We start from the raw sequence: 8813 nt of genomic DNA on the forward strand, positions 1-8813 counted from the left end.
ATCTTGCTATTTTAAGGATGAAACAGAACATGTATTTGTGCATGTACCAGAGTTGCTTTAATTGTGTGAATTTGAACACTTAACTTCGAAGTATATCTTGGCTGCTGTTGTGAATAATGTGAATAACAATGAACTACAAATATATTTACGAGTTACCCAGAGAGAAACAATCACATGATTGGTGAGTCAGATGATATTTCAACTTTGCATTTTTTTAGAAAATGCATACTAATTTCTACAACGAGAATATGAGCCTGTATTTTGACCAAGAGTGTAGAGAATTTTCTTTTCTCCATACTCTCACCAACATTATTGCCTTTTGAGTTTTATGAAAGTGCATGTTTCTAATAGGTGAAGTAACCCAGACTGGCTTTAGACTCAATTCCTCTTAGTCCAACCTCCTAAATGCTTGGAATTACAAACCTTTACCACCACACCTGGTTCTTTTGGGGTTTTTTGTAAGAGTTATAATAGTTATGAAGTAGTATCATAGTAATTTTCAATTGCATTTCTCTAATGACTTCTGTTCACTAAGCCAGCATAGAAATGGTATTAAACACAACTTTGTAAACCCACTGTGATTTTCAGGGCTTTTTGGAAAACAGGCCTATTCAGAACTTTTGTCCATTTTTATTCATGTTACTTGTTAATCTCATCTTTAAGCTCTCTATACAAAATCAATAATTAATTCAAGGTAGTAGAAAGGAAAAAATTAAGCAACTCCTAACATTTTAAAATTTTCAATATCATGATATTGCTTAGGTCACTTGAGACTATAAAACTCAATTTAGTTTGACCTTTTACAAGGCTATATTTATTTCATTTTATGTTTATTGCTCTTTCCAAAGCCTGCATGTCTGATTTCCCTTGGTTTCCTTCAGTTTCAAGTAGTTCAGATTTCAAACTGAAGAATAAATGGAAGGAAGCAAACAAAAAAACACTGTTCCTCTCATCCGATGATGCCTCTTCAAGCATGAGGTAAGTTCGTCCTTCTAAGTCCCTATGATAGGGTATCAAAAGGAGAATTCATTCTTCTAGGTCTCCCTATCTTTGCAATGTAACTTAAATGACGTAACACAATATACTGCTCAGATAAGTTTACGTTTTATCAGTTTTGCACATTTTCATATGCGCTTCAGCTCAGTGCACAACATTTCTTCATTATTCTGTCCCTGATATTTTTACAATATCAAGACAAGATAACCAGTTTGAATTACAGCATGAGAAGTTATCCACCTGGCTTCCTTGAAAGCAGATCACAGTCAATTGATAACATTAGTTCTGGTTTCTCTCTACATGTAATGGTTTCTGTAATACATATGGAATTATATTTAGTATTAAAAATTGCTGACCAAACTCAAAGCTTATTCATAGAAACTTAAGTATTTCACCAGTGTCATGCCTCTTAATTCTTAAGATAATATTTGCTGTAATGCTAATGTTATTACCATTATAATGTTGGGAAAAATTGTAATTAAAGGCACTAAGTGCACGGTCCAAAGACACACAATGAGGAAGGAAATCAAAGTTTCCAAAAGTCTTTCAGCAATACAAAAAAGGTAGGTAAAATTCTCCATTCTCTTACACACTCAATTCAATATACATATTGTCCAAGAAATAATACCATAGCAATTGTTGCCAAGGGTGGTTGTTTTCTGCCACATTTTGTCTTCAACACAGACTGTGTTGGTGACATTGGGTTATCATGCACAGAGATGAGCTTATAAATTGAGGTCCAAAGAGAGCCAAATTTCTTCTGTTCCACATTTCCAGTTTCCTTTTTAAAAAGTAGTAAAATTTTTAAATATCATCACGTACTGTCTTTTAAGACTCCAAAAACGAAATAAATTCACATATAATCACTCCAAAATGCTTTAAATGTAGATGATAAAACAAGCACTCATGAAGTAAATTTTCTTCTACATTTAATATGTTTCTGAAAGCCTTGTGCTGGTTGGTCACCCTTGTAATCCTGACTACTCAGGATATGTACTCAGAAGGCTGAGTTCTGTGGATAACATTTGGAAACCAATCAGAGCAAAAAATCATGACATTATTTTTCAAAAATTTTAATGAACTAGAAAAGAGCATGAATGGAGATGTAGCTAATATACTAGCTCACCAAACTAGAGGGGAAAGGCCTAGCAAGACCTTAAAGCCCTAAGTTCAAACTCTGAGCACGCCAACATGCAGGCACACACACATACACACACTCACACACTTATTCACGTCAGTGTTTTGCATTAATTTCTTAGTTAATGATATTATATGGGTATAATAGGGGAAATAAACTTTTCCATCTCAGAACATTTTTATATGTATTTTATTGTTAAAATACCATACAGAGGGGTTTCATTTACATGAGCAAGGTAATGAGTCCATTTCCTCTCAGGCATTGTTACCTCCTCCTTTGTTTTTTCCCCCACCATCCCTTCCTCACACCTCTACAAGTACACTCCCCCCCAACCCCACCTAAATTGTAAAGTTCAACTTTCAACATAGTGTCTTGTGCATCTCATTGTCACAATGGGTGGACCAGTATTCCTAGTTAACCATTTTGTTTCTTCTTTCCCCTCCCCAATTAGCTAAGTGTATATACAAGATTCAGGTGCACCAAAATCAAATACAGTGAAAACAGAGGTTATACTGTGGGCAAGGAACATATAAAGAAACAATAAAATACATCGTACATTATAAATACGTTTGAAATAATAGCAAGCAAGAAAAAACCCACTTGTGTACTTACTTTGGGGGTCATTTCATTTAACATCATCTTATCTGGTCATATGCACATAGCTTTTGACCTTTTCTGCTTATCTCAGACATATATTATTTATTGCAAATAAGGGAAACCATGGGACCTATGTTTCTTTGGACTTGGCTTACTTCACTAATATAATTTTTTCCAAGCCTTTCCATTTCCTAACAAATTGGGCAATGTCATTCTTTCAGATGGAGGTATAGAATTCCTATTCTCACACACACACACACACACACACACACACACACACACACACACACACACACACACACAATGGAAATCAATCAATCTATCTATCTATCTATTTATCTATCTATAACATTTTCTTGATCCATTCATGTACTGAGAGGCATCAATGTTGGTTCCATATTTTAGCTATGGTAAATAATGCTGCAATAAATATATTAGTGCTAGTAGTTTTAGTATGGTCTTGTTTGTGATCATTTGGGTAAATGCCCAGAAGTAGTATTTGTTGAGTCATAGGGGAGCGCTATGTGGAATCTTTTGAGGAACCTTCATACTCCTTTCCGAAGTAGCTGAACAAGTTTACACTCCCACCCAAGAATGCAGTAGGGTTCAAATGCAGTAGGGTTCCTTTCTGGCCACATCCACTCCAGCGTCTGTTGTAAAAATATGGAACACTTCATGAATTTGCTTGTCACCTTTGCACAGGGGCCATGGTACCCTTCTCTGTATCATTTCAATTTTAGTGTATGTGCTGCCGAATTGAGCACAGAACATTTTTTATATATAAAGTGTAATTGATTTTCTTAAACTAAACAATTCAACAAAAAGTAAGTTCTAAAGAATTGTTGTGAAATTTTAAAACCATGTGTTTCTTATATAAGCACACATTTATGAATAAAGTCAAGATTGGCATGTCAAAAACAATATAATTCCAGATATTTGTTGTTCAAGAGATGTGTAAGAGGAGGAATTCAATTATTCTATACAAGGAACCTCTCATAATGAACATTGAAGCAAGTGTTAAGGTTTGTTAAAAGTTTTAATGTTTTAAATATTTTTAATTTTGGGAATTTGCTTATATATATATGCCAAAATTAAGACTGTATGACAGGTCATAAAACTTTTCCATAAAGTATTTAAGATTTATTGTAGCAGCATACACTACTAAGTGTGTACATTTCAGAGTTTATAGAAATTTTACTAATGAGAATTTGCAAATTCTTTGTGTAAAGAAGCAGAGTGAAGAGTTAAGACTTTGTTAATTCCACAGTTTCTGTTAAAACTTTAGGGCTTCCTTACTTTATAGGTTAGCGAGGAACAAATGATGATATAAGCCATATACAGATGAGATGAGCCATAAATAATAATCTTAGTGGGAAACTTTAAAGACTACTCATAGCCTATAAAACTCTTATTGAACATCATAATCTTAGGCAGTTTTAAATGTACAGGATTATGAAAAAATAGTAAAACCTAATATGTAGTATACTTCAAATACTGGAAACACTGGTAATTGTTTCATTTTTCATTTTATTAATTATTAATATTTAATGATTGGTTTTGTTTATTGTAGCATTGTTTTCCTTGTTGTAATATAATACAACTTTTTGTAAGTCGTCATTAGGAGGTACTTTGAGAATGTTACTGGGATGGCCACACCATGTTTTATAGGTGCATATGAATTTACAAAGAACAAAATTAAGAACAAAATATTCATTAAAATTTTTCTCAAGTAGAGTCTGAATCAGGAGTGTTAAGTGTCCACAGCTAAAATCTTAGCCCTAGGCTGAAGCAGCCGTCTTACAGAGTTGAGGTCACAAAAGTGAGAGACAGTGATTTTTTGTGTTTTGATTTTGTTTTTGTTGGTCGTGGGGCTTGAAATCTTGGGCCTGGGTGCTTTCCCTTAGCTCTTTAGTTCAAGGCTAGTGCTACCACTTGAGCCACAGGACCACCTTTGTCTTTTTCTACTGATGTGGTACTGAGGAATCAAACCCAGGGCCTCATTCATTCTAGGCACGCACTCTACCACTGAAACCCTTCCCAGTTCCTGAGAAAGTGTATTTTAAAAAGTCATCTAAACAACATTTGTTTTCTGCTTTGGCTTATATAATGATATACATGAATATCTTTTTATATTTTTGTGAATTGTCATACTTCTAAATTTATAATAATTTCAGCCACTTTATCCTTTTCAAAGTCATGAAATATCTCTAAGAATTTGTTTCTGTAAAGACTGTTTTTGCATTTATAATTTCTTCTGAGTCACTTTTATTTTTTTCAAAATCACTTTATATTTTATATTGACGGGTTTTCACACATCAAATGCCTTCAAATGTATATGTGTATTAAGGTTTGTATCCTGTCAATAAATGTGTAGAACACAATTATACCACTGACAAAAGATGATTTGCACTTCATATATGTGCTTTTGGACTTGGGGAGTGACTTTAGGTGTGTCAACACAAGTAGAATCAGCATGAAACAAGCCAGCATTTCTTCATTTAAGATATAAGGAAAGGATACAGGTTGATCCATTGTAACAATAGGATGTACAAGACACTCTATCAGAGGGGGATGGAGGGAGGAGTTGAGGTGGTGTAAAGGGAAGGGATGGTAGAGGAAAAACAGGAGGGGTTAACAATGCTCAATAAGAAATGTTCTCATTTCCTTACTTGTGTAACTGTAACCCCTCTGTACAGTATCTTTACAATAAAAATATATATTAAAAAGATACAAGGAAAATTTCTGTACTTATGGGAAGTTATATTTGTCATTCAATATCAGCAAGGTATTGTTTTTAGGATGACAGGCATATTAAAATTTTGGATACTCAAATTCTCTACAAAAATAAATATATTATTTACATTAGAAACTGCCCACAATCTAGTGCAGTGTAATTGCTATGAGAAATTTTACCGCATTCTAGGTTTGTAATGGAAAGTAAATGTATATGCAGTATCAACAGATATGAATTTTTTCAGATAATTTTTGTCTGCATTTTGTGGATGGAATTGGGAAAGCAATTTTAAAAAGCACAAATTTCATCACCAAGAGCTGTCCGCAAAACGTAACAAGTTTCTAATACAGCAAAATTAAATGGTTTGGAACTCCAAGAAGTACTTGAATTGACACATTATCAGAAAGTGTAACCAGGCAAGCACTTTTGTTTTTAAATTTTTTTGGGGGTCCGGTCATGGGCCTGAACTTTGGGCCTGGGAGCTGTCCCTCAGCTCTTCAGCTCAAGGTTAGCACTCTACCACTTGAGCCACAGAGCCACTTCTGGTTTTTTTTTTCCTGCTTATGTGGTGTTGAGGCATCGAACCCAGGGCCTCATGCATGCAAGGCAATCGCTCTACCACTAAGCCACATTCCCAGCCCCTAGGCAAGCACTTTTAAGAAATGCAGCTACAAGATTTCTCATTGAGTGCTTTCATAACACTTTGTGAAATACAAGTCAGAACCTCATTGGAGACTAGACAGTTTTCCCTCACCTTTCTGTCAAGCTCAGTTATTATCAATCAACATATAGCTAATCTTGAATAATCCTCTAATAAGAAAATGTTGATGGAGTGTTTATATGCAGAAAAGCTCGGAACACTAACTTTTTCCAATTGGCCTGAATGGTTGACCCCCACCCTATTATCCCAAGTCCATACGGACTCCAGGCATAATTCCAGGTATGTGTGAACTCCTTTGATGTGCAGGTAGGGCAATCCACCTAGGCCCAGTTGTAATCATCCCATCTCAGACCCAACTGAAAGTCCTCCATCTTTCTTGACCTAGGGGCTTTTCATTAACCTCTACCTCCTTGATCAGATCTCCTATAAAACACTGATCCTGTGCCAGCTACCTCACACAACCTCAATCCTGCTGGAAGGGCTGTGCCCCTGGCTGTTCCTCAATAAAGAGTCCTTTCTGTTGGTGATCAAGACAGGCCTATTCCTTTTCCATTCTCCTCCATTTTCCTAACATATGGTGCTGACACCCAGGAGATAAAACGCACCAGGAGTAAGTAGGTGCCCTCTGCCAAGGGGCCACCCACCTCCTTGCCACCTCTCACGGAGCCTTTCTGCTACCTTCCTCCTCCTTCCAAGGCTTTTCTTCATCAGAAGCACAGAGCCCTCTGAGCTTACTTTGGGCTAAACAGACACCTGAAAAACCTCCCAGCCTTTGCTTTTGTAAGCAGTGCAAGCAGTGGATGGCCACACTGCTGTGGCTTGAGGTATTATTGCCCCCGTGCGTAAGCTCAGAAAAAGCCTTATCTCTCCCCCTATTCTCTATCCTTTACCCTGTCCCTGGACTCTGATCTCCAGGCAGGTGGCTCTTCACTGTTTGACTGACTTCACCCAATACCTAAAAGCCTTCAGGACAAGGTAACTAGCCCGGTCTGTGGTGTAGGCACCTGACATGGACCCCAGGAGGGCAGGACTCCCTCCCTTCCTTCTTGTCTGTGGGGTACAGTGACTCCAGAAGCCTCTTCTTTCCTTATACCCTGATACCCTTTAATTAGGACCTTTGGGGATGCCCTCTCTTAATTATTGGGATCCATCCGTCTGGCTTCCCAAAGCACCAGCGGTGCCTGGAGCATCAGGACAGGATCCATAGTCCTACCAAAATTTCCAAATTGTCTCCCAAAGACACCCCATTGGCATGCCTGCTGTCTAAACTTAAGACTTTGGGCTGACTGATTTACAGTCATAAAAAAACAAAACTGACTTGTTTTTATTCCAAAATCTGGTCTCATTACCATGGCACTGCTGACCTAAATTCAGAACCTTAGGTTTTACTCTTGCTGATTTAAACAATTCTCCAATGAAACTGGGAGGAGTCTGAGGTCCCCTAAACCTAAGCCCTCCTCAAGCTCTGCTCCAGAAAATACTCACTTTGCTTGTTCTGTTCGGTCCACCAAGTCCTTCTCTGACCTCCACTCCAGAGGGCTCCCTCTCCACTCTCCTGCCTTGCTCACCAAGCCCTTCTCTGCCAGGAGCCACCCAATGTTTGCTCTAAAAAAGTAATTCCTTATCTTGTAGCAACTCAATCTGTCTCTCTCCCCCTCTCCATTTCCCTCTATCTCTCTTTTCTTTGATGACCTCCATCACAAAAGAACCTTTTCTCCTTCCTTGCTCTTCTAACTACACTCTTGGTATTTGCAGTTGGTCCATATTCTCTAGGCTAAAACTGTATCTGTTTCAAGCAAACTCCTTTTGCTGACCCCAGTCTCTGTGCCTGCCTGTCTGCATGCTTGTGTAGCTGACACAAGGTGGGGGTGGGCATAGGCCTCCAAAGGTAAAACAACAAGCTATGAGTCCTGTTAAAAATCCTTCTAAACAAACCCCTCCATACTTATACATTTCTCAACCCTCTTCTATGGCTAATACACCTTCTTCCCTTCCAGACCATAATTAAATGGTCCTCTGGTCTGGACATTTCGTTAATCTGTTATTGACTGAGGCTGGCTGACAAACACAATGAGGACAGCCTCTGTCTTTTGCTGCTCTCTCCCTTTACCACCCTGAAATCCCATAATAGAAACAAGCCAATCCTTCTTCTCTTAGGGACTTAGACAATAATACAGTCCTTTCCTCTTTCCTGAGCCCACTCACTTCAAAATCTAGATTCTTAATTTCTCCTCTAAGTGGCTACCGAAGAAAAATCCCTCCCTCTCACCTCTTCCAATAACTTTATCCAATTATTCAAACTACCTTTTCAGTAACTTCATTATGCCACATCCTCCCTTTAAATATCTGCAGGTTAAAAGTGCTATCTTTTCCCCTTACAAACCTGTTCAACCACCTCCTCCCCCAATTCTCTCTACATGCCTTGGAAGCTGAACCTAGCAAGAGACAAAGACCACATGATGGGTTTTCCTTCAACCCCCACACTTCCACCAACCTATCTCCTCTCTACTCATCACTGTTCTAATGGTTAAAATGTTCAATTTAAAATACTAAACCACCTCATCACCAAAATTGATTTAAAGGGTTCCTTCTCTTGTTGTCAATGTTTGTTTAAAGGTGGAAATTCTGTTTGTCAAAATTTGCCTTGCATTTTGTTTGGTATTGCCTTGAACACATGGTTTTTTTAT

The 8813-nt window shown here is 37.6% G+C and overlaps 1 non-coding gene across 1 annotated transcript; it reads right to left on the bottom strand.

Annotated features, from left to right (window-relative positions):
- Positions 1 to 3388: 3388 nt before the first annotated feature.
- On the bottom strand, positions 3389 to 3495 carry LOC138813381 (U6 spliceosomal RNA). The gene has a single exon (XR_011367762.1). It is a non-coding gene; the product is annotated as a U6 spliceosomal RNA (small nuclear RNA).
- Positions 3496 to 8813: the final 5318 nt, after the last annotated feature.

Source organism: Dipodomys merriami, unplaced genomic scaffold, assembly GCF_024711535.1.
Source record: "Dipodomys merriami isolate MVZ:Mamm:240054 unplaced genomic scaffold, mDipMer1.0.p SCAF_592, whole genome shotgun sequence".
NCBI classification, from domain to species: Eukaryota; Metazoa; Chordata; class Mammalia; order Rodentia; family Heteromyidae; genus Dipodomys; species Dipodomys merriami.